Source organism: Carettochelys insculpta, chromosome 4 (genome assembly GCF_033958435.1).
Source record: "Carettochelys insculpta isolate YL-2023 chromosome 4, ASM3395843v1, whole genome shotgun sequence".
In the NCBI taxonomy this organism is placed as follows: Eukaryota; Metazoa; Chordata; order Testudines; family Carettochelyidae; genus Carettochelys; species Carettochelys insculpta.
In genome coordinates, this window is record NC_134140.1 from 46,596,844 (window position 1) to 46,623,573 (window position 26,730).

Consider the following 26,730-nt stretch of genomic DNA (forward strand, 5'->3'; position numbering starts at 1 on the left):
TAGTTAGCTATAGAGATTTTTCTCTTCTAACAAGAGCAGGTTGGAAACATTTAATTAAAAAGGGTTCCCTGTTTTGACCTGCTGCTAATAGCCACATATCATTATTAACTGACGGCTATTTAGTCATCATTGTACTCAGCTGATGGGTTCAGTTTAGTTCCTACTAGGAAGATGGATTCCACTAGCACCTCTGCAATTGTTTGCAACTTCGTAGGCTGGCTGTGCACCTTATGATGTGGACAGAATGGCCCAGAAGACTAAGCTATCTTATCATCCCTCAAGAAGATCCCTTTCAAGGAAGAGTTGAGACTGTTTGATTGGGAGGAATGAAGAAACTTGTTTTATCACCATGCATTATGTCTGCATATTATTTTTGTGGATAAAAACACCTTGGCTGTGTCTACACTAAAGAGTTTTGTTGACAGAAAGGGCTTCTGGTTGCCGGGCAGCCCTGTTTGTGGAGCTGCTGTTCCACTTTCTGTCAGAGGGCAGGGCTGTCTGGCAGTTCTCTGTCGACAGAGCAAGTTGTGTATAGCAGCAATCTTTTGACAGTGGTTCTATTGAGATTTCTCTGTCAACAATAACTTCTGTCAACAGATGCTTATAGTGTAGACATAGCCCTTCACTCTTGAAAGCATTTAACTTACCTTATTTCATACATTTTAAATTTGACTAAAATACAGAAACTTGGATACATGGATATTTTCACCCATTCCTGAGCCAATGGGGCTTCCATTCTGCATAGGGTTATTACTGTAATTACAGTAAGTTTTCTAAATAATAATGCTTATGTTGCCTTGTCCATCCCTTATACTGCTTTTGTTGCAGCAGTAGTTAAGCAATCATATGGCTCATAAACTTCTGAATATCTCTTTCTTTTATATGAGTGGATAAAGAAGTAAATGCTTTGGGATTTGGTACCACATGGTAGGGTACAATATACTCTATAAGGCACCATAATATGTTGATCCATGTTTATTAGATTGAATACTAATTTCTGATTATGATATTTCTAATTATTTGATCAAAATAGGTTCCTCTGGCTTTTTTTTACCTTGGACTGGTTTTGTATGTTTAACATTCTGGATTTCACCAAAATTCCTATGCAGAATGAACACTGAATGCTGTCTTCTCATCATCTTGACATCTGACATTAAAACTGAAAATAATATCTCTACCAAAACCTGAAATTAATATCTATATCAAAATTCCTTTTAAATCGTCATGTAAAATAAAGTGGTAATACTTGTTATGGCCCTGAAAGAAGTAAAGAAGAAGGGAATTAGTAGTCCCCTTGGCTGAATGACTCCTGAAGCACCTCCCAGATCTGGAGCCCATCACGGTCGAGCTGCCGGTCAGGGGCCGCAGTGGGCTGCTGGTAGCGGGGGGCCAGCTCCGCGATCCAGCCCTGGGGAGGTTGTGGAGCATGCAGCAGGTGGCCACGACCTGCGGTACATTCCCCACCCCCCACATCGAGGTGCACTCGACGGGATACTGGGCCCATGTGCCCAGGCATTAAACATCTCCTGGGAGGGTGTGGGGTGGCCCGTGTATGGGCGCATCAACCAGGGCTGGAGTGGGCAGGCTGGGTCACCCACAAGGCAAAGAGGCATCATGACTTTTCTAATGAGGTGCTCCCGCCAGGGCACAAATGTCCTGGCCTCCATCCTGCGGAACAGGGCAGAATTCTGCAGAATCCACGCATCATGTGCCCTACCCAGCCAGCTGACATAAATGTCCCTGAACTTCCCATGGGCATTCACCACAGCCTGGAGGATCATGGAGTGGTACCCCGTGAGGTTGACATATTAGCTGCCACTATGGTCCGGGGCCCTGATGGGGATATGCATCCCGTCGATCGCCCCGAAGCACTGGGGGAACCCGAGCACGGCAAAGCCTTCAACAACTGTGCCCAGGTCCCCGATGCTCACTAGCTGCCACACCAGCACATGGTTGATGGCTCTCACGACCTGCAGGGGAATGGACACACTCATGGGCATATGCAGAGGGGTCCCTGCCCCACTCCCCGTCCACCCCATCCCTCCCTACTGGACCCCCCTGCTGAGGGACCCCTCCAGCAGGGGCCATGTGGTAGTACTTCTGGGCTAGGTCTGACTGCCTGCCCTCCCCGGCCATGCTTCCTCCCAATCGACGCCTGGGGTCCCCTGAGCCCACCAGCCTCCTCCCACCAATGGGGCAGGGTCTGGGGCAGGGCTTACCTGGGGGACGATGGCCCTGACAGTGGATGTACCCACCCCAAACTGCTGCCTGATGGATCGGTAGCTGTCTGGGGTGGCCAATTTCCAGGTGGTGATCACCATGTGCTTTTCCGTGGAGAGGACCGGCCTCATCCAGGTACCCTGGCATTGTAGCATGGGGGCGAGCCAGCTGCAGATCTCGAGGAAGGTCTCTTTCTTCATCCACAGGTTCTGCAGCCAGTGGTCATTGTCCCACTCCCCCATGACAATCCTGTCCCACCAGTCCGTGCTGGTGGCGTGGGTCCAGACATGCTGGACTGGGCAGAGGGGGCCCAGCAGAGGTGGTAGGGGTGCAGGACTCACGGGCCTGGGCCTCTGCCTCCACAGGAGGCTGAGGAGGGTGGCCAAGAGCATGGCTAGCATGTGGGTGAGGGCAAGCCTGCTGTCCTGCGGCTGCTGGGGGTCCATGCCTGCTGGTCTGTAGGTGCTGGACAGGGACCTGAGTCTGGCCGGCTGGGCACAGAGTTGGCTGGCCTCACCAGTGTTTGCAGGGAGGGGCTGTTTGGGTGGGGGTCTTTAGGGGGCTGTGCGGCTGGCATCCCCGGAAGGGCTCCCTGGCTGTGCGATCCTGTCTGTGCTGTTTCCTGCCCTGTTCGTCCAGAATAGTGCCATTGCATGTGTAGATGCACTCTTCCAGAAGGAGTGGCTCTTTTGAGGTCCTGTTGGATGTGTAGATGCACTCTTCCAGCAGAAGATCTTCCAGAAGATCTCTTCCGGAAGATCTTCTTCTGGAAAAAGTGCCATGTGTAGAAATGGCCACAGTGACTTAGGCATGCTGATGCTGAGTGTTGGCACATGTATATTTTAGGCATTTAGAAAAACGCTTGAGTTCACAAGGCCAGATTTTAGTATCTAGCTTTGTGTACAGTGAATGAGGAGAGACGGGCACCTTAGACTGCGATTCACAAGAGCCAAGGGGAGACAGCAAGATAAGAAGTGCTATAAGCACCACCCCTTTCAAGGAATGCAACAGCTAACTTGAAGGAAGGTTCCTCCATTTATTTTGGGTTCTGAACTGAACCAAACCTGAATGTTAGGTACCACTTTTGCAGGAGGATGGAAGGAAGGATCTGGATCTCCAACAATTTTAGCTCAATGGTTAGAGTACTACCCAGGGATGTGTGAAATGCCTGTTTCAAGTCCTCCCCCACCACACTTGAGGGGACAAAGGGTTTTGAGCAGGGGTCTACTACAGACTTTAGGAATCTATTTGTAATAGATACGTAATCCTTACAGAGTATCTGTACAGATACTTCACAATGTATAAATGATCAGTGTGATATTAATATTCACTTAAGACCTCATGTGGCTTTTTTTGTGGTGAGCTGGAATTTATGTATTAGAATCAGCATATTCTTGTAACTGACTTGCCAGCTGGCACTGAAGGGTCTTAGGACTGAATATAAAAGAAAAGCACTGCAGTACACTGTTGAAAATGTTTTTCGGAAATCAAAGAGAAGACAGATGAACAATAATGCCATAAGGTCACGTTTTCAAATCTTGGAGAAAGTGCACACAAGTTTATATGAGTGACCAGGATTTTTTTTTCCCAACAGCACATGTTTCTCAAAAATGTTTTGATCTTATATTGCCCTCAGAATGTTACTATGTTTACATCATGAAAGATTGTCTGTATAAAAGCAAAGTCCCGACCCCCACCTTTCTACTGATTTAGAATTTGGAATTCTTAAAAAAGATTATTATATCTAATCTGAAATTTTGAATATAATTTTTACAGTCTAGTTTTCTTTGCCAGCTTTTTCCTTCTGCAGCAGTCTTTAAGATTTTTCTGCTCATATAGGTTTTATGAGTTATTTTTAATTCATTTTCAAAGTACAAAATCTTCTTTCAATATAACTTTATTTGCATCCATTCATTCTGTTGCTTTTCTCACTGTGGCTTAATGTAATTCCAGTTGAAATCAGTGGGCATTGAATCAGGCCTTACAGTATACCTAAATCAAAGATAAGTGGGAAAACCTGTATCACTGATCCACTAAACCATGAAGGTTCTTTTATGGGATTATGGGACCAAAGTAACAAATGATTGAAATTAAAACAATCCATCATCTCAGCAAAGCAACCAAGTTCAGGATCTATTTGCACTGCAGCCTCCCTGTACAGTTGTACAGCTGCAAAACATGAAATAAACATGCCACTCAAACCGGGCAAAGCTAGAGGCTTTCTACATAAATTGACAATGTTGTATATTGGACATCCATTTGTAATGTAGAGATTTATGGATGCTCTGGTCTAAAGATTATCAGAGCCACTGTCCATGTCTTATGCTTTTAGGTCATTTTGTGAGAATGCCACAAGAAGTTCTGACAAGGGCCATTCTCTGGGTGGGTTGTAATATCTCAGATAAAATTCCACCAACTGCAGAGGTAGGGGAGCCAGCCCATAACCAGGCTTCCCGCCACATGGGCTCAATCAAGTCTCTTCTGATGTTGAACTCCGGAGTTGCCATCTCTTGCAGGTGCATGGGAATGGACCAAATGGCCATCCATCACTACAGCCAACCATTCAGCTAAGTGCCAAAGAAGAAGAAGGAGGGCTCTTTTCAAGTAGAAATATCCCAGACTATCATTACTGTGGAAAATCAATAATAAGCCATGGCCCCATTAAAGTCACTGAATTTCACATGGCCACGATTTCAACAGCAGTTGACAATTAATACAGTTCAAAGATTTGCAGGCTGTGCTGTTCTTAATTTATCTCCAGCTCAGTTAATAATTCATTTTAGAAATTTTAGGTCTTTCTTTTAGATTGTAAGCTTTCTCATTCAGGGTCTGTTTTTTCTATTTTTTTTTAAAAATCTGCATTTGGGTAGCATCTAGCATGATGGGGCCCTGATAGGGGCATTTGAGCATTACCCTATATGAAATGGTAATACATTTCTTCTTCTGCACATCCTTTTTGTTCTTTGGTTCCTCTATAGTATGTAAATGATGCTGAAAGCAGTGAGCGCAATACATTTTACAATGTGAATTCACCTTTTTCTGTTGATTTCTATAAGAAGTGAAAACCATACTTCTTTGCATAGCAGACAAAGAGCATTTGTCCATGAGGGTTAGCTGAGCCTGATTATTTTGGTTATTTACCTGTTTGCATTATGTGGAAGAAGGATTATTTTTCTTAATCCTTAATTATGCATATTTTTCCATTTCCATCAACTATAGTCAAGTATGTTCAGTCCTAAATCTACAGGCCTCTCATGCAAGCCAGTGTATATTCCTTATTCTAACCACTTCACCAGGCACATAATCCTTGTTTGCCTGCAGCGTACAGTATTTTTCCTCTATTTTGTTTTTTTGGAATATAATCAAATTGTTTTAGGTTTGTAAGAATTACTTGCTACATGAAAAGCCAACACTGAATTATTTTTCTTCTACAAGAAGGCTATTTCTAGACTTCAGGGTTCTGTCGCCTGAAGTTTGTGTCAGATATATTGAGTCACATCGTGTCCAGCCAACAAGGCTCATTGAAAGAGTGATCCACTTTGTTGACATAGGGCAGCCAGACAGCCCGGCCGCGCTCTCAACAAAACCACTGCCCAGAACTATATCAGCCAAAGTTGAAGGTCACCAGTCCTTTCCAGGAGCTGGTGCCTGAACCCTGCAGAGATGAGCACTTAGAGGGACCCCTTCTGGACAGCCATTCCTTGACCCTGCTGTGGGCTTGCCTACCCCTGCAAGGGATAGCAAAGCCCCTGCAGTACCCACTGTGCTTGCCCTGTGTTTGTGGGCAACACAGCTGGTCCCTGGGTGCCACGGTGCTTGATCTTCCTGTAGGATTGTGATGACCTTGCACAGACATGCTGCAAGCTGCTGCTGAGCTCGCTGGCAGCTGCCTTCCTATTCATCAATGAGTTTGACTCCAAGATCACCCTTGGGGCTGCTGCCCTGGTTTCAGGACTTACACATGTGCACCCATGCACACACACCCCACCCCAGTACCCAGGCACCACACCAGTTCGGGCTGGTGGGACAGACTAGTCATGGAGTAGTGGGATGACCAGCAGTGACTCCAAAACTTCTGCATGCATCTTGGAACTCTGTGCTGGCTCACCCTTGCCCTCCAGAAACAGGACACCCAGCTGTGGGCCACCATCCCTGTGGAGAAGCCAGTTGCAATCACCATCTGAAAGCTTGCCACCCCCAACAGCTACTGGTCAGTAGGCAACCAGTTTGGCATGACCTTTGTGGCCCTCCTCATGGAGGTAACACGCCCTCAGGCAGCAGTCCCCACATGGACAGGGAGGCATCCCTCTAAAGGGGTCCCTTGGAAAGTGATGTTGGGAGGGCATGAGGGGTGGAGAGGGGTGGGGGGAACCCCTGTTGCTGGTGGCTTGTGCCATCCTGCCCTCACACCGCCCTGCTGCTTGTGGGGGCTGCCTCACAAAAGGGGCTCCTGGAGAGTTCAGGGGGAATGGACAGAAAGGGGAAAGGGCTCCCCAAGGGTCAAGTACTCCCTCAGTCTCTGTCATGTGTGTTTGGTCACCTCCCATTGCAGGTCATGAGGGCCATCAACTTGACTGTGCTGTGGAGGGTCATTCCAAACTGCATCAGAGCCATTGATTGGATCCACATCCCGATCTGTGCCCCAGAGCAGTGTGTGGACAAGATCATCAAAGACAAGGGCTACTTCTCCATGGTGCCGCAGGCCGTGGTCGACCACCGTGGAGATTTCATGGACATTTACATCCAGTGGTCAGCCTGGGCACACGACGCCCACATATTCTGCAATTCCAGACTGTGCCTGAAGCTGGAGGTGGGCACATTCGTCTCCTGCTGTGACTGGTGGCTGGGGGGTATGCAGATGACACTCTGCATCATGGAGGTTGCAGTCTACCCCCTCATGCCATGGCTGAAGAAGCTGTATACCAGCTGGACTGCAGCAGAAAACAATTCAACAAGCATCTGCACCACACCAGGCTGCAGGCTAAGTGTTCCTCTGGCCACCTCAAGGCGTGGTTCAGGTGCCTGCTGCCCCACTTTGATGTGGGAGAGCACAGCATTCCACAGGTTGTGGGGGCTTGCTGTATCCTGCATAACATCATGGAGGAGAAAGGGGCAGGCCTTCCTCCGAGGGCAGGCAGAAGATGCTGGCTATGAGGAGCATGCCTATGAGCAACTGAGCACAGCCGCCATCTGCCAGGCCCATAAGGATTGGCTGGAGATCCATAAGGCCTTGAGGGAAAGCTTCTCCCAAGGATCCCAGTAATCCATCCCAGGGCCCCTCCAGTGGGGCCTTGGGCCCACAGCCCTACCTTGTGCCCACCATGACCCGTCTCTTTGCACCCTTCACCCATCTCCAACCCCTGCTCAATAAACATGGATGCTCCTGTGGTGAACAATTAACTGGATTTCAATGTGAACAAAAGAATGACATTTAAGAAAAACAGTTCATTTGAAGACTATTTACAAAAAAAGGGACGTGAAACATTATGCACGGTCATATGCAAATTATTGTGGGGAGGGTTTGGGACGGGGTGGGGGTCTCAGCACTTGGACATGGGGAGGGGCTCAGAACATGGGGGTTTGGAGGTCATGAACCCAAGGAGGAGAATGATACTGAGTAGTGGCAGCCTCAGGATCCCCTTCCACCATGGATTCAGGGCCCCTATTGGGGTTGGCCTGGGGTCAAGATCAGGGGGAGGTATGGACAAGGAGGGTCTGTGGTGGGGTCTGGGGGGGCAGGGGGAACTGGTGGGTGGGAAGAGTGAGGGGCTTGGGGGATGGGGGAGGGATCATGGTCATTGCACAGGGGATAAGGCAGCATTCCAGGTCACCTTGTGGGAGGGCAGGTGGGTGGAGGGTTGCTGGGGGAGGCTGGGTCAGCATATCCCACCAGATTTTGGTGACAGCATCATAGCAGGACATTAACTGCTCCCATGACCACCACTCCACATTCACCTGGATGTGGTAATCCAGGGTGCACTGGACATCTCACAGCACAGCTATGTGCTGGTGCATCAGCTCCGCATGCATCTTCCAGCAACTCCTCTGGCTCTGGGGGCAGCCTGGCATCATTGTGGATGTGGCTGGGGCTTTGGTCGATGCAGATCCAGCTGTACAGAACACAAGAAGGGAGAGACCGTGAGTCATTCATGCAATGCAGACCCTCAGGCCGTGTCCCCCGCCATGAGCAGTGACCAACATCCCCTGGGCCAAGGGATGGGGATGTCCTGGGAGCAAGGCCATGTGTGGCCTGTACAGTGGGCCCTGCCACATGGGGACTCCATGGTGCCTACAGGACAGTGCTGGCTGCTGCAATCTCTGCCTCACCCAACTCGACAGGCTAGCAGCCAACTGGGTGGTGTCTGGCCACAGAGGGGGTCCCTCATGGGTGGCGGGCAAGCTGGGAGCAGCCTAGCCATCCTTGGGGCCCATTCAAACACCTGAGGCTTGCAGCACTGACTGCGGGAGTGGGTGCTGCCTCATGTCTGTGGGCATGCCTATGTGCCATGTCTGCATGCTGCACTCCTCAGTGTTTCTGGGGTCAGGCTGGTGCCCTTGGGGTTGTCTGCTGGGTCCAGGTGGTGCACACTACCATTGCATATGGTTCCATGTGCTGACACTGCAGCATGAGTTGCCACTCAAGCTGGGTGAATGATACTTGCAGCACGCCCCATCTGTTCCTGCCTCTCATGCCCTGGGGTGTATGACACATAGGGCACTCACTGAGGTCAGAGAAGGCCCAGGAAGTGGCCGGGCTGCCGGGGCCTGGGTCCAGGGTAGTGATGAGGCTGCTGCTTTCAGAGTCTGGCTCCTGCAGAGGTAGGCCCTCTGTCGGCTGGTCCTCCTTCTCCGCAGCCTCCTGCTCCACCAAAGGGGCCTTGAGCAGTAGAGCCCCTGGTAGTACAGGAAGGATGGTTGTGTTGCCCCTAAGCATCCCACCACAACCTGGGCCCTGACATACCCCGCCAGAGTATTTTTTCTTTTGCCCACACTAGTTCTGTGGTGTGCTGGGGGTGGGCCTGTTGGGTGAGGGTGTCAGCTATCTGGCTGTAAATAGCTGCATTTCTGTGTCAGGCCTTGGGGTCCTGCAAGATCTCCTCCTCTGCCCAGAGGTCCAAGAAGGCCTGAATCTCTGCCCCTCTCCAGGAGGGGGCCTGCCTCTTGGACACCCAAGGTAGATCCTGGGACCACTGAGGCTGCTCCCATGAGGGCCCAGGGGGGATGTAGGGTCCCTGCTGCTCTGCCATATTTGCAATCTAGAGCAATGGTATGGCTGTGAGGGTGTGGGGGACTGCAGCGTATAGATCTCCTGCTCACGTGCTCTCAGCTGCCTACTCCGAGGTTCCCTGGACTCCTTGCAGCTTTAAGGGCTGGAAGCAGCAACCATAGAGTGCTTATTGTTGTGGACAGGGTTTCCACTGTCGCACCTGTGTGGCATCCCGGAGGCCTTTTCTGTCAACAGAAGGACCCCCTAGAACATCCAGATCTACCTTTTGTCGACAAACATCTCTCAACAGAGGCCTTCTTCCTCGTGACGACTGGGGTTTGACTGTCAACAAAAGTGCTCCATTCTGTCGATTTACTGTTGACAGAATGCTCTGCAATTTGGATGCTCCCTGGATTTTGTCAACAAAACCCTGCAGTCTAGACATAGACCACAATATAAATAGGAAAGGGATAGCAAATATGTAGCTATAACTATAGAAAAACTTAAACAAAGTAGATTAAATGAACCACTGTTGCATATTTATGTTCTGTAGAGATATTGCCTTCATGCTTTAATATTTTAGTCTTCAGTTATTAAAACATTAAATGTTTTCCCAATAGTACTTGTGGCAAACACATTTGCATCTGAATACCAGAATAAATCTAATATGGTACAACTTTAAGTGCCACTCTTATTCACAAACATTGTTCTCCATGCTCTATAATCCTCTCATAATCCTGGCCTTTTCCATTCAACCACGGCTTCTCTCTTTGCCCATTTTTCTTTTTTTTGTTCTTTAAACACTCTGCCACTTTCCTGATTTCACTTAATTCAGGTTACTACTCCCTCTTGCTATCTTATCAACATTTTGCAGATAGGTCAATGAGGCACAACAAGGTCAAGTGATTTGTTCAAATTCATCCAGGAAACCTATGGAAGATTTAGGAAAAGAATCCATCTTTCCTAATTCTCAGTTCCAGGTTTTAATAAAAAGATTATGCTTCAAATAACACCTTTGTCTCTTCAATGGGGGAAAAAAACAATTGCCAGATACGAACAAGGCTCAATCTCAGTCTGGAGCTGATACCCCAAAATTTAGATGTAAGGCACTCCACAGTGGCCTTTCTACTCTAAAACTCAGTTGTGAAAGTGGTCTATTTTGGTAGGTATCAGGAGAATTCTGGAAGAATTACCTGGGGTTTTAGTCAGGGAATTTGTCCTTGCCTTCCAAAGGACTGCCCAGAACAGGCTATCTTTTGACTCTTGGAAGGACGTGGATACAGTCTTCTGCTCAAATGACTGCCACTTAGGTCATAATTGCTTCAAAAATAACCTTTAGTTAACATTTAAATGCAGACTTTATACCAAAAACAATAAACCATAAACTTTTTCATCACAACACACATATTAGAATACAAATGCCAGTAGCATGTGCCTATTTAAAAATCCAGTACAATACTATTACACAATTAAAATAGTTTTAAATGGTTACGTGCTGCTTGTAATGTCCAGTCAAGCACACAATGCTGACAGCAAGGCATTATAAACAATAATTGTGTACACTATATATAGATATAGACATAGATATATCTTCAGATTTATTAATTCAGTATCTCACATATATGCATCAGTTTGAGTCTTCTCCTTCTATCATCATGCTTAATTTCTCCACTGTCTTTTGGTCCTTCTGTTCTGCCAATTACTTAAATCCATTTGCATCTTTGTTTCTGCTTTCTCTCAATGACTCCTCTGCTACCAATCTACTTTAGTACCTTTCACTTGCACAGACTTCTGAAGCCTGTTGGCTATCTGCCTCAGACACAGTTTTGACCTGTTCTGATTGGTCACTTAGAATCATATAATGTGAAGCAACCAATCAGCTTCAAACCCTTTGGAATCTGGACCTAACTGAAAACCTTTGCTTTTAGAACTGGGCCTCTTTGAAGACCTGTGTTTTACATAATTGGTTTGGCTGTTGGCGTGACCATTATTGTACTCCAGTCTATCTGCTTGCCATTGGAAAAATAATAATAATCAGGCTGCCATTTTGTTTTTCACAAGCTTTGATTCCTTGGGCTGTTATCTTGTTTTCCCCAGCCAGAACTGCTTAAAATATCTGTCAGTCATTTAAATCATTGTATTGGGTTTTAAAATATGAATAATTTATGACTACCAAACAAATTATGCACTTGTATGCAACTTGTCGTTATATTTCATTCCAGTGTTACTAATTTACATAAACCCTAATCTTGCTCTTTCTTCTGCTTCAGCTAATGGTGATTGATCAGCGCTATGGACAACGGCCAGTGTCTCGTGCTGAACGGCGTTTTTAGAACAGAGCATCTGGAAAAATTCTTTGTATCAGATTAAATGGAAAATTATATAGCATGTGGAAATCGCTAATAATATGCAACAAGAAGTCCTGTGGCACCTTATAGACTAACAGATATTTTAGAGCATAAGCTTTTGTGGGCAAAGACCCGCCTTGTCTGATGCATGAGTCTCATGCATCTGATGAGGCGGGTCTTGCTCACGAAAGCTAATGCTCCAAAATATCTGCTAGTCTATAAGGTGCCACAGGACTTCTTGTTGTTTTTGAAGATACAGACTAACACAACTACCTCTCTGATGCTGATAGTATGAGTGCTCATTTTCAGATGTACTATATCTTTTAAGGCATGATTTAACATCAGTCAGTCTTAGTCTTTCTAAGCCTAGTTATGGAATTCATAAGACCTTACTGTTATGATCCATCATCTACAAGCTCTTGGTTTCAAGGACATCAGATCTTCTCATCTTCAATACATCCAGTTGCCTCCCTTTCCAGTCTTATTTTTGGTCTGTTGAGGCATGTGTCACTGCTTTACATGCATAATGGCCACTGGAATATAAAGTAAAGACAAAAGGCCCTTAAACAATTGTGTTTCTGCTACTCAGTGGCTCTTTAAATCAAGGCTCTGAAGCTCAATAGTGCAATTCAGAGGGAAAAGAATGTTTTAAGAATGTGACACGTTTGGAAACACAATTCAGCAGGCTTATTGGAAATTCAGATCTGGTGGTTTTTGTTGGATATATCCACCAGATTAATCATCATTGTATTCTTGTGTATTATATGTATAGCTCCAATAGTGTGCTCAGCACTTCACAGACATACAAGAACAGGGTCTGTGTCCTAAAGAGTTTACTACATAGTCCTTTGTGATGAGATGCATGGGAGGGTGCCTGTGCTCACACAGAACCCCACTCATGTAATAATGATGAGAAAGGGTATGAACCCAACATGTAGGTTGAGGGATATGACTAATCAAATGTCCTGTGAATTCTTGGTTGTTGTTTTTCTATTTTATGAACACTTTTTAAATGGGAGTAATAGAATATGTATCCGTCTTGGATCGAAATATATTTTTAGAGGAAATAAGAAGTAAGTGAGTATACACAAGTGAAGGAAGGTGTTCCTGGCATGAGTTACATTGAAGGAATAAAGATGAACTTGGGGATAGGCCACTGGTTATGCAGCCATGGTGGGTGAGTGGAGTGAAGGGAGCAAGGGCAAATCTCTGTCATGTATAGAAAAAAAAGGTAAGAAAATAATAAATTTGACTATAGATCATCAACAGCTACCTGTGTTATGTGTGTTCTGGACATAAAGGAAATTATGTGAAAAAGAACAAAGGTAGACTGCAAAACATGGTCATAAGAGCCCCTTGCGCTAAAGTGTTACAATTATAGACTAAGTGATCATCACAGATGTATGGGAAGATATATTAAAGGCCACAAATCCTCCCTCCTTTTTCATTCTGGATGCCAGGCTTGAAATTAAGTTGGTCAATTATGCAAAGATGTGGAGGGCTGTACCTGGGAAGCCCTGCATGTTCAGGGTTTACTAACCTTGGTATTTTAGTCATTATAATACAAGGATATCATTGTATCATCCTGAAATAAAGAGGAGGATTGCAATGCAATTTCTTTGTGATTATTTTATTCAAAAGTGCTGTTTAGCACCATTTAAAACCAATTGATACCAACAACAGTCCAAGAATAAACCATCTTGGCTACGTCTACACATTAAGCCAACATCGAAATAGCTTATTTCGATGTAGCAACACCGAAATAGGCTATTTCGATGAATAACGTCTACACGTCCTCCAGGGCTGGCAATGTCGATGTTCAACTTCGACGTTGCACGGCACCACATCGAAATAGGCGCTGCGAGGGAACGTCTACACGCCAAAGTAGCACACATTGAAATAAGGGTGCCAGGCACAGCTGCAGACAGGGTCACAGGGCGGACTCAACAGCAAGCTGCTCCCTTAAAGGGCCCCTCCCAGACACAGTTGCACTAAACAACACAAGATACACAGAGCTGACAACTGGTTGCAGACCCTGTGCCTGCAGCATGGATCCCCAGCTGCCACAGCAGCAGCCAGAAGCCCTGGGCTAAGGGCTGCTGCCCACAGTGACCATAGAGCCCCGCAGGGGCTGGAGAGAGAGCATCTCTCAACCCCCCAGCTGATGGCCGCCATGGAGGACCCGGCAATTTCGACGTTGCGGGATGCGGATCGTCTACACGGTCCCTACTTCGACGTTGAACGTCGAAGTAGGGCGCTATTCCGATCCCCTCATGAGGTTAGCGACTTCGACGTCTCACCGCCTAACGTCGAAGTTAACTTCGAAATAGTGCCCGACGCTTGTAGCCACGACGGGCGCTATTTCGAAGTTAGTGCCGCTACTTCGAAGTAGCGTGCACGTGTAGACACAGCTCTTATGAGTCAAATTCTACCTTCTGTACTCATTTTGATGTAGTGCCTTACTAACGAAGTCATCCCGTGAACGTCATTGGTACTACACACACACAGGAAGATACTATTACTGGAGCAAAAATGGAAGAATTAGCTACATGAAAGAGGTCCCCAGGCCCCAGAAGAAAGAGGCAAAACACCTGTGCTATTAATGCAAAAGAGTAGAACATTATATCAGATTTTTAATGAGCCCACAATCAAGTGCTGTCAGTGCTCATGACATCCACTGGTTATGGCCCTTTCTGCAAAGTAATATTTTTAAGTCAGTCATATATGATTATGCTTTATGAGTTGATAAGTAATTTAAAATATTATAATTCAGAATCGATATCTTTCTCAATTATGCTGTCCCTATTACTACTATCAGATGTGACTCCTGCCATTTGACAGTTCCTGGTCAATAATTTTAACAATTATTCTAAATTTGCATTTGAATGTAACCATAGCACGTCCACTTAATTCAACCCTTCCCTGCGATAATTTCCTATGACCTTTCAACCATGAAGGTGCCTTAAATGCCTGAGAATAAATTTGCATTTCTGAAGTTTCTGGAGAATTTTAAATGCAGTATTATCCATCTTAATAAATACTTACCAAACTGTTTCTAGACATTGACGGAATGTTTGGTTTAAGTTAATAATTTTGTATTTTGCTTTGTGAGTAATAAAACATCATTGAAATCGGAAACTGAATTTTGATTCTTTGTAATCGACCTATATGTTCTAGAACTTAGAGAGTTGCGGCCATCCATCAGACATTGTTCATTTCATGTCTAACGTTCTGTAGCTGGTAAGCAATAAGCAGCTATCGGTAAGGGAGTGACTTGCTATTAGTTCCTCCTTGTGGCAGTACATAGTGTAACAGCTCTCTCCCAGTCAGGTACCTTCTACTGACATTCACTTCGAGCCAGTCATGGTCTGCATCTTTTCAAGACTTGCCCTTTCAGCCAGGTCTCTTGAAAGTCTCTCTCCTTCCGAGGTAGTCAACAAACAAAACCAAAGAGAATTGATATAGATACAGCAAGTTCATAGTGTTGTCTGGAGGATTTACTGCCATTATGTCCTCATGGGTCTTTGGCTCTGTTCATGATAACCAGAAGGCTGCTTGCATGTGTGTTCAATCGTATGGGCTCGATAATTGCAGACCACAGACCAGATAAGGATCAAAGACGCCCAGCCAGGGTTTATTGCCAAGCAAGATACAAACATTTGTCAAGTATACTTTACTGATCCACGCTGTGTATGTACCTGCTGCAATGGACTGACACAGTCAGTGGGAATTCCACTGCCCCACTAGGTCAGACAAAGAAGGTCCCCATAAGACACTACATTACATACAGGTACAAACAAATTGCAAAACAATTCTAATAAACCACTAATAAAATAAACCTTTTAATTTTACTGCAATATCACTTCTGGCCAGACTCAGTGCCACTCTGCAAGGCAGTAGAGTCATGTAGCACAGTATAGAGTTTTGGCGATATTCAACAGACTTTTATTGATTTGGCATGTGGCACTGAAAAAATAGCATGGATGTGATCCCACTAGCTTCACCAAGAACTTGCTGCGGCATATCTAATTTTTCCCTAATGATGGCATTATACTTGGTAGGAAATGAAGTGGCATTGACATTAAAATGGGGAGCTTTCCATTAAAGGTGCTGATGTAAGTCAAGGCAGAAGAGCAACTGCTCCATTCTAATTTAAACAGCAATCACTGCCAAGGTGTTGAAATATTTTGCAGTAGGGCAATCAATATAGACAGGATGTTAGGGGAAAATATATTATGAAAGATAAGGAAGGATAGAATGTTTTTGGTTACAGAGGAATGAAATCATAAGATCTTGTTTCCTGATCCCTAAATATTCAAAATAAAACCTAGGTACAGCATGAATTCCAGATAATCCAAACTCCTGAATAACCAAACATCAATTACACATTCCAAAGCCATTGCCCACTAGGCATAGTTCTCTGGCTCATCCAAAACCATTTTTCTTCCTTTGAGAGATTCTAGAAGCACACAGAATCACAGAATCATAAAATCAGAGGGCTGGAAGGGACCTCAGGAGGTCATCTAGTCCAGCCCCCTGCTTCAAGCAGGATCAACCCCTACTAAGTCATCCCAGCCAGGACCTTGTCCGCCGGGAATTAAAAACCTCAAGGGATGGAGAATCCACCACCTCTCTAGGCAACGCATTCCACTGCTTCACCACCCGCCTGGTGAAGTAGTTTTTCCTAAACTACGCCCACACTATGGCCAAAATTTTCAAAGGTGACTCATGATTCATTTTTGGTTGTCCAGTTTGAGACACCTTAAAGAAGCCTCATTTTAAGAGGTGGGTGAAGTATTCAATGTCAATGCCACTTTAGTATCTTCTGAAAATCAGCTCCCTTCAGGTGTCTCAAGTTGGACACCAAAATCTCTAGTCACTTCTGAAAATTACAACACAAGGCTCTGATCTAGCAGCAATATATTTGTGCCTATGGATCTTGGAAGTCCATGGAAGGAGCCATGTATGCCCAATTTGTCTCATGCTGTGACACATAAAACAGAGGGGTAGGAATTTAATTTGAAGAAGATAAAATTTTCACTGCCACACACAAGATGTTAATTGTACACCATGTTAGACAATGATCCAATTTGGGGGAAAGACGCACAAATATATTGAATGTAGTTAATAACAAATATATTAAATCATGTCTGGTACATTTTAAATAATACTACAACTATTGGTATTGTAGGTCTCGCTGTTGTTATAAAATAGGCCATGTGGGGCCATATTAAGATAAAGGGATATTTTTCAAAAATAGAAAAAAAAACCCAAAACTATTCAATATATAAATAACTGACTTAAATAGAAAAATGTCCACAACAGAATGAAATAATAAGCCATGTTTTCTGGTATCTTGGCTTTGACAGTTGTAAATTCTGGATGGTTTTGAGAAAAAAACACACCCTTCCTCCCAGAAAAGGCAGCATTATCATCAATATTTGTATTGCAGTAATTCCTGTGAGGTCTCAGTCAGAGCCATGGTGCTAAGCACAATTGTGACTGGCTTCAGTTATTCACACCTTTGTCCCTCCTTGGCTGGACTGGAGCAATGTGATATACCTGGGTATGAAGATGTCCATGCTTAGGAAATGCCAGCAGGTACAGAACACTGCAGCATAGCTTCTCAGCTGCCTGAGCATTTCAGATCACTTCACTCTTGACTGACCTGCCTTCCCTTAAAATTTCCATTGAAGTTGAAGGTCTCAGTTCTTCAGAGTTCTCAATGACAGGAAAACAGGACGTGTGAAAGATCTCCTCAGATTCCAGAATGAAGATGGCAACAATTTTACTCTTCTAGCACAAAGAACACTAATGGTAAAGCTCATACATGCAGGAGATAGAGCTTTGTCAGGGGGCTGGCCCAAGCACATGAAAAGAACTCCTCCAGGAACTATGAGTCATCCCAAAGCACAAAACCTTCCATTTAACATGAAAGATATTATCGTCACTCATCCAAAAAAATATACCAGTGCTCATACAGAGTAAAAGCTCACTTATCCAGCACCTGGATAACTGGCACATGCAGTTAACCAAGATGCTATGGGCTGGCTGACTGGATGGGGCCACCATGCAGCTGGTTACTCTGCTGGGGCTGCCTGCCAGGGCTGGCTGCTGTGTTTTCCACAGGACTGGTTACCCAGCCAAGGATGTCAGAATGGGACCAGATGCTCATTGTCTGGCCTGGGGGATGGGAGTGGGGAGACGGATTGGCAGAGTACAGTTCAATGCCAGCCTCAGCTTGAATATCTGGAATGTTTTATTATCCAGCATCCCTAATACCCTGGGATAGCCGGATAATAAGGCCTGTACTGTAATATGTAGATATTACACGTACAGCATTTTTTTTTTTTACAAAAAAGAGGCGCCACTACTCAGCCAGCTCCTTGCCCTCCCCTGCAGCCAGTCCTCAGGCTGGGGCTGTCGAGGTGGTGCCGGTACTCCATACCAGCACAAAAAAGCACTGTGTCACTGTGTGTACATATACGGTGAGAAAAAGGGAGAGAGAGAGAGAGAGGCATGAGATAAAAAAAAATTCAGAATGAAACATCCCACTGCAAACACTTCTCCCCCTGGGGAGAGCACAAGAGAACAGACATGTGACAGATGTTAGTTATGTTGTTTAATGTACCACTGGAAGGCATGCAGACACTACAGTGATAGGCTAAATATAATACCCTACACAGAAGAAATACACACTTAATACACACCTCCCAGAGAGCAATTCCCTGCTCCAAAGAACTTTCAGTTTACATACTTCAATGGATACAATAAATTTGGGTGAAAGCACAAAGGACAGTACTGATCATAAATGATGAGCAGTGATGACAGGAGACCAGCTGCCTAGTCATTGTTCAGTTCTGTACTATCTATGGAAATGTCTTCCTCAGTACAGTTGGTGATCACTTCATGCTCTGAACCATGAGGATTAATAGCTTTTGTAAATTTATCCCATCTATTTCAACTATAAATTAAGAGCTGGTGAAAAAATCATCAGAAAATCACTCTGCCAGAAATGCTGTTCATGTAAAATTTCAGTTTTACAGAAATAGTGGCTTCCTGGAGGGTTGTCTAGGTGACTGCTGTCAATTTCACTTTTTGACTCCAGGTAGTCTTCTAAGCCATCTGAGTACCAGCAAGATTAAGTACCTTGATCCTGAAACTTGGGTGGAGACCTGGGTTGCTCAGTCTCCCTGCTCCTCCATTGCTTGAAAGCCAGAAAGATAGAGAGCCAGGGCACTCACCCTCCCAACTTCTCTCCATCTTACGGTTGGAAAAGCTGAGTATCATCTGAGTCCTTTTTAACTCTCATTAAGATAATATTTATCTCAGTCCCATCTTCTGATATTGAGTTCTGCCCATAAATAATTCCATATTTCACAATACACTACTTCCCATCTGCCCATGCTAAATGTTCTGTGTTCTAGGGAGAAAAAAAAAGCTTAAAACGTATTTAAGCAAGTCACACATATTTCTAGTCATTTCTCTGTAGAAATTAACTATAATTGCTCTTTTGATGTTTTATCTGAAGTTGGCATCGGCTATTTGCTTTTCTGTTATTCAAAATCAAAACACTGGCCAAAGATGGGAATGGTTTTAAAATAGAATTCGTAGCTTTTCTAGATATAGCACAAATGCATCCAGAGTGAATTAGAAGTTTGTTTGTCCGTGAGATTCAGTTAACTCCCATGGAAGCCAGAGACACAAACCAACTAACATTTTTAGCTGTTTTTTCCTGTGGTTATATGTTTCTGTGTGACAGATGTGTGGGGACATTTAATGATAGCACCACCTGGTATTCCTTTTTCCTTTCACAGTCTGATTTGGTCCCTCTTCCCCCACTCTCCACAGGAGCTCTACACTACAGTTTCTTACAAAGTAAATTGTGTCAGATTCAATGTCTAACTCAGAGCTGATTATAATAATAAATAACCAATTGCGCTTAAATAGAGCTTTTCATCTTCGAGGTTCTTTAAAAACACTCATTAAAGAAAGAGAGATGAAATTAATTCTAGGAGACCTGGAGACTTGGCTGGTTGACATACTGAAGAATCAGAGATTTCAGGCACTTGTAGAATATTTATTTTAGGCCATAAATCAGAAAGTTAGACAGAGTTTTCTGTTTGGAGATTTTGTCAAATTCTCTGGCCTCATCCTTTATTTTTCCATTAGATACTCCAATGGAAACTCATGTTTTGATTTCAGAGAGGCGAGAGTCTGTTGGCCTGTATGGTTATGTTTACACTAGTGACTTTTGTAGACAAAATCTGAGGAGCATCCAGATTCCCAAGGCGTTCTGTCAACAATAAATCAACAGAATGAAGCACTTTGTTGACAGCCATATCCTGCTCCCCACGAGGGCTAATGCCTCAGCTGATGGAGATCTGTTGACAGAAAGCCAGTCTGGGTGTTTGGGGAGACACTCTGTCAGCAGACAGGGCTTCCTGGACACGCTGCAGCCCTGTCTTCTGTGCTTCTGATTAGCCATTTTACTGATAGAGCAGCCGGGCACTCTGGCTTGTCTCTGTCACTCAGTTTGGACGTGATCAGCTGACAGAAGTTTTGTCAGACGATATCTTCCGACGAAATATTCTGTCAACAAATTGCTGTAATCCAGACATAGCCTATAAGTGAGCTCTTCTTGGAACCACCAAGAGGAATAGTTCAGGGTTACCAAAGTTCACAACTTTGCTCTTAGCCACATGACTGCAACAACCAAAACTATTTCCCTGACAGATAAAGAAGAAGCGAATCCCAGACAAGACCTCCTGGATGTCAGGCAGGTGCCCCAGCAGGGACACCATGACCACTGCAATCAGCATTCTATAGTTCCTACACTTAGCCCTTCTTAAAGCTGCAGGGAGCCAGGGGAAACCCCTTGGCAGGAAGCTGAGAGCATGTGAGCAGCAGAGCTACACACACTTGTGCCCCACACTCTCACAGTCGCATCTTCATAGCAGGCAGTGATGGTAAAGGCCCCCCAAGACCCGCTGGGCATGTAAGGAAGCCTGAGGGGTCCCAAGACCCACCCTGGAGGTCCAAATGGCATGCTCACTCCTGGAGTGGGGCAGAAATTCAGGCCCTCCTGAACTTGTGGGCAGAGGAGGAAAGCCTCTAGAATCCCAAGGTCCACTGCAGAAATGCTGAAATATACAGCAGAATGGCCACCACCCTAGCCAAATGAGGCCACCTCCACTGCACCCTGGAGCAGTTCAGGGCAAAAATGAAAGAGCTGTGCTAGGGGTACATATGGGCCCAGGACACTGCCTGATGATCTGCGACAGGATCACCAACATACCCCTACTACAGGGAGCTGAAAAACATCCTGGAGGGGGAACATCATCCCAGCCCAGCCTTGATACTGAGCTTGAGGACCCCAGTGAAGTAGGAACCCCCACCGGAGGAGGAGGATCAGGCAGCATACAAGCCCAACCCCATCTGGAGCTGTTGTTGGTGGCCAGCAGCCTGGTCATCATCCTGAACCAGGCCACCTCCCAGACGTCACCAGAGCTGGACGAAGGTTTCTGTGTTGAATACCCATGGGACAAAGGCACAGATGAGGTGTGCTGCAAACATCACTCATCCGGCTGAGGCAGGACCTTGCACAGCAGTCCCTGCTGCACTTGGTTCCACATGCATAACCAGTGTGCATAACCCAGACCCAGCAGACAACCATTGGTCATGGTTGGCATTCTGCTGCCAGGCTCATGGAAGGCCAGATGAGTCCCAGGCCCTGGGCAGGCATCCAGCACCTGCCACTGCTGGAAGTGGGCTAGCTAAAAGGGGGCTGGCCTGACCCCAGACACACTGAGGAGTGCAGCATTCAGCACAAGGGCGGGCATGCCTGCAGGCGAGAGGCAGCACCCATACCCATGGCCAGTGCTCCTTGTTGCAAGTGCATTTGTGGTCTCGGGGGAGGGCTAGGCTGCTCCAAGCCCACATGCCACCCATGAGATGACCCCTCTGTGACTAGACACACCTGTTGGCTGCTAGCCTATCAGCTGGGGGGGATCCATGCTTTGCTCCCAAGACATCCCCTTTCCTGATCTGGGTTGGGGGGGGTGTTGGTTGCTGCTCATAGTGTGGGGGCAGGGCCTTATGGGCTGCATTGCATAAATGAATCATTGTCTTTCCTTGTCTTCCTTACAGATGGACCCGCATCATCCGAGGGCCAGGCCAACCCCACCTCACCCCCAGTCTGAGGCCGCAGCCACAGGAGTTTGTGGTGCATGCTTGAGGAGTCAATGCAGGACCACAATGCTGCCCTGTGACATGGAGTGGCAGTTACGGGCATGGGACCAGCTCATGGCTGGCTTTGATGCTGTCACCAGTGTCTGATGGGGCATGCTGTCCCAGCTGCCCGTGGCTGCCCCTGCCACTCTGCATCCCCTGGCTCTCCCACATGGCACCCTGGAAGTCTGGCCGGGTTATGGCCATGGCCCCTCCACCTGCTCCCTAGGCTCTCCTGTCCCCCAGATCCCCTTCTCCACCTGTCCGCACAGACCCAGCCATAGCCCCTCCCTGCTCATACCTCCCCCTGGTCCTGGCCCCAGCCCAGCCCCAAAAGGGGACCCAAACTGCAGAGGGAGGGGATCCCAAGGCCAATGCCACTCAGGGTCTCACTCCCTGTTGAGTTCATAGTTTTCCACCACTCCATGTTCAGAAGCTCCCCAAACCCTGTCCTAAGCCTGCCCCATCCAAGTTCTCAGGCCCACCACCCCCATCACAAGCCCTTCCCCACTGTAAATATTCTTTGCATGTTGCTTTCATGTAAATAGTTATGTACAGAACAGTTTCTTTCTTTCGCACAAGTTATTTTTGTTCATTAAAACACAGTTATTTTTTCACTACACTCATGCCCCTCTTCATTGTGTGGGGGTCGGCGAGGGAAAAAAGGTTGAAGGGAGGGATCGTGGTGAGGATGGGTAGGAGTATGAAACCATGGCCCCCCCCGGGGGGGGCAGGGAGACTTACTGGGGCCCCTTGGGAGAAGCTGTCCCTCAAACTCTCCTGGATCTTCAACCCATCCTGATGGATGGTATCTGTGCCCAGCTGCTCATAGGCATGCCCCTCATGGGCAGTGTCTGCCCTGCTACTTCAGGAGGAAGGCCTCTCTCTTCCCCTCCACAATGTTTTGAAGGGATTTTCTGCTCCCTAACATGAAGGCAGGTGAGCAGGCACCTGAACTGTGTCTTGAGGTGGCTGAAGGCACACTTGGTCTGCATCCTGGCACGATTCTGGCAGGCAAAGAATAGTTCCCTACTGAAGTCCAAGTGGCTGGTATAGATCTTCAACAGCCACAGCTTCAGGAGGTAGGTCATGTCCCCCATGATGCAGAGTGGCACCTGCACATCCCCAGCTGCCAGCTTGTAGGGGGAGGGGAGATGAATATGCCTGTCTCCAGCCTCCAACATAGGCTTGGAATTGTGGAATACATGGGTTTTGTGTTCCCAGCCTGCCCACTCAACATACATGTCTGAGAACTATCCACAAGGGTTGACCAGGGCCTGCAACATCATGGAGAAATAGCCCTTGAGGGTTGATATATTTGGTTGTGCTATGCTCTGGGGCATGGATCAGGATGTGGGTCCCATTGACGGCCCAAACAGAATTTGGGAACCCCATGGCAGAGAATCCAGCCATGACTTTGTCAAGGTCTCTCACATGGATGATCCTCCAGAGCAGGATCATGTTGAGGGCCTTCCCGACCTGCAACAGGTGTCAGAACACAGATGACAGGGACTGAGGGAGGGAGTCTCTGAGCCCAGTGGGGAGCCCAAGCCTCCTTCATTTCTCTCACTCCCAAGCTCTCTGTGAGCCTCCTGTGAGGCCGCCCTGACAGCAGCAGGGTTTTATGAGGGTAGGATAGCATGGTCTCCCAGGGACAGGCTTCTCCCCCATCCCAACCCTCAAGCCCCTAACTCACTTCCCAAGGGTTCCCCCTTTAGTGGGACACCCCTCTCCGCACCCCCATGCAGGGACTGCAGACTGAGAGTGCATTACCTCCATGATGGTGGACTTCCCCACACTGAACTCATTGCCCACCGAGTGGTAGCTGTTGAGGGTGGTGAGCCTCTGGAGGGCAATTGTGACCCACTCCTCCACAGGGATGGCAGGCTGTAGCTGGTTGTCCTGTCTCTGGAGGGCAGGAGCAAGCCACACACAGAGTTCCAGTAAGGTGGTCTTCTGCATGCAAAAGTTCTGGAGCAACTTCTGATTAAGGTCTCCTCTATGACCTGCTGGTCCCACCAATGGGAACTGATGCAGTGCCTCCAGAGCTGCCTGTGCATCAGGAGTGGAGGGTGGGTGCAGGGGTGAAAGCCCTGCAGCCAGGGCACCATCCTTGAGGGTGATCTCGGGCTCACCCACCTTGGGGAAGAAGAAGATGGCTGTCAGAAAGTTCAGCAGCAGCTCCAGCATGTTGGTGTAAAACAATTGCAAACCCAGGAGCAGCTCCACCAGCATGGTTGCCAGAGACCATCTGTGTTGCTCCCAATGGCAGGGCAAGCACGGAGGGTGCTTGGAGAGCTCTGCTGTCCCTTGCAGTGGCAGGTGAGCCCCCAGCAGAGTCAGGGACCAGCTGTCCGAAGGGGTCCCTTTAAGCATCCCTCTCCACAAGGCTCTGGCTGTGGCTCCCAGAAAGGAGTGACCTGCAACCCTGGCTGATATGGTTCACACTGGTGGTTTTGTTGAGGGAGTGTCCGGGCTGTCTGTTGACAGAGTGTATCACACTTTCGATCTGCCTTGTTGTCTGGACATGCTCTCTCAACAGAAGTTTTGTCACAAGATATCTTCCAACACAAGCTACTGCCAACAAATCCCTGCAATCTAGACATAGCCTTGATCTGTACTGGTCACTCACTGTCTCTCTCTTTGCCATATTGTCCCAGTTGATATCAACTGGTTTACAATATGTTTATATGACCTGGGAAGAGGTTTCCTAGTATTTTTGTGTGAATTTCTGTAGCATATTTTTAATTATTGCCTCAATCCATTTTCATACATTTTTGTGAATATGTTTCACAAAAGCATCTGAGACCAGCTGGTGTCATAAGACAGGATACTGGGCTAGATGGACCATTGGTCTGACCCAATGTGGTCGTGCTTATGTTTTTGTTGGACTACAGAAGTGAGAGAAATGGAAAGGGAAAAAGGGAAGATAGCAATAGTATACGCAAAACATTGTTTTCATTTTTAGATATCAATTTCTGCCATCTAGGCATATGTAATTTTTCTCTAATGGAATGGACAGTTTTCACAACAGCTTAAAAGTGCTTGCTATGTGCCAACATGATCTATTTACCATTAGAACCATGTAAACCCTGTCACTACTTTGAAGGTAATTGTCCAATATACTTTACCCTTAGGCTGAGCACATTACCTTTTTCCTTCAAGTTCCCAGAGAAACACCCCATTTCCTTCCTGCAGAACTTTTGCTTTCATTTGTCAGCAGTGGACACAGACTGTATATTTCCTACAGGTAGCAAAATAGACAGTAGATGTTTCTTTTGGGGGAAAAAAGCTTATGTGATCTTGTGGACGAATAAGACCAGAAAGCCCATTCTTTTGGCTTAGTTTCTCAATCCCATTTTTATTTCACTTTATATCAGTCTGTCTTCCCCAGTGACTCTCTCTTTCAAAAATTCTTGAAGGAATCTCTTGGATAAGTCATCTTTGTTGCTGCTAACACATAGCATGGCATCTGCCAGAATGTAAACATAATTCTTCATATAATATGATACCTTGTTGACTTTTAAATTAATTCTTTAACATCATTGAACAAAGAATCCTCCATTAAATCCAGCTGATGGCAGGCAAGATCCATCTAGCTTTGAGAAATAGTCTACAGCTATTTGCCTAAATATTCGTGCATTGTTTTCCAGTACCCTGTCAGCGATTGTGTCTCCGTATAGTATATCTGATTGAATTACTCTGAACGTGAAAAAAAATGTTTTCAATGTCATGGCATTTTAAAAAGATCAATGATACTTTCAGAACAAAATATTAATAATGCTTTGTCTCCCAATTTATACTAAACTGTGAGCTGGTGTTAGTAATTGGGCTTTAAAATTTAACTGTAATAGGAGGGTAGCTACGTATGTCTTGCATGAGCTATGTGAATTTACTTACAGCATTATGCATTCATCTGCATGCTGAAATACAGAATGGATGGAAAGCAGATGAGAGCTGAATACAATTGGAACAACCGATATTGTTGCACTGAATTTATGCATCATTGATTTTAGAGCCATTCAATTTGCAAGCGTTTGCATCTGTATATCCAGGACTTTTTTCCTGTATGAAATGTCATCGTTTTTTGACCCCAGCAGCTACAGAGCAATTCTGCCAGTGGCAGCAACTACATAAGGATGCATTAGGCATCCACCCATCCCTGTATTATTTTTTCCCTGGGGGCACAGAGTGTCTAGCCTGATATCACTGGTAACAAGGTTCCTGGAAATGATGCGCATGTACACCTTGACTTCCTAACTCAGGCCAAGTGCTTTTTGTTTGATTGACATTCATTGTGTTGAACGACCATCCAGCCAAAGAAAGCAATATCGCTCTGCCTGACAGCATCATTTCTGTTAGCCGAGCTAAGGACTAATTTCCTACTGTCTTTGAATTGTAGGGGATTGGTGGAGGAATAGGGCACTTTGTCAAGACATGATCCTCCTCTGATAGCTCCCTGGACTCTTCCACTCCTAATTGTTTGAAAAACTGAAGATTTTATTCAAAATTGTGCATCAGAGTTTCTTTGATTTCAGTTGCAGGATGTTCTTTCTATTATACTCCAGGGAATAATTCTAAATCTTTGTGCAGTTTAGTGTGCCAGTGCTTCAGAGTGTACTCTTAACATGCACATTGAAAATCAAATCCATAAAAATAGCTCATGCAGTAAATTATGCAGGCACATTTTCTATTAGTGAAATGAAATTAAAACTGGCAAAAGGC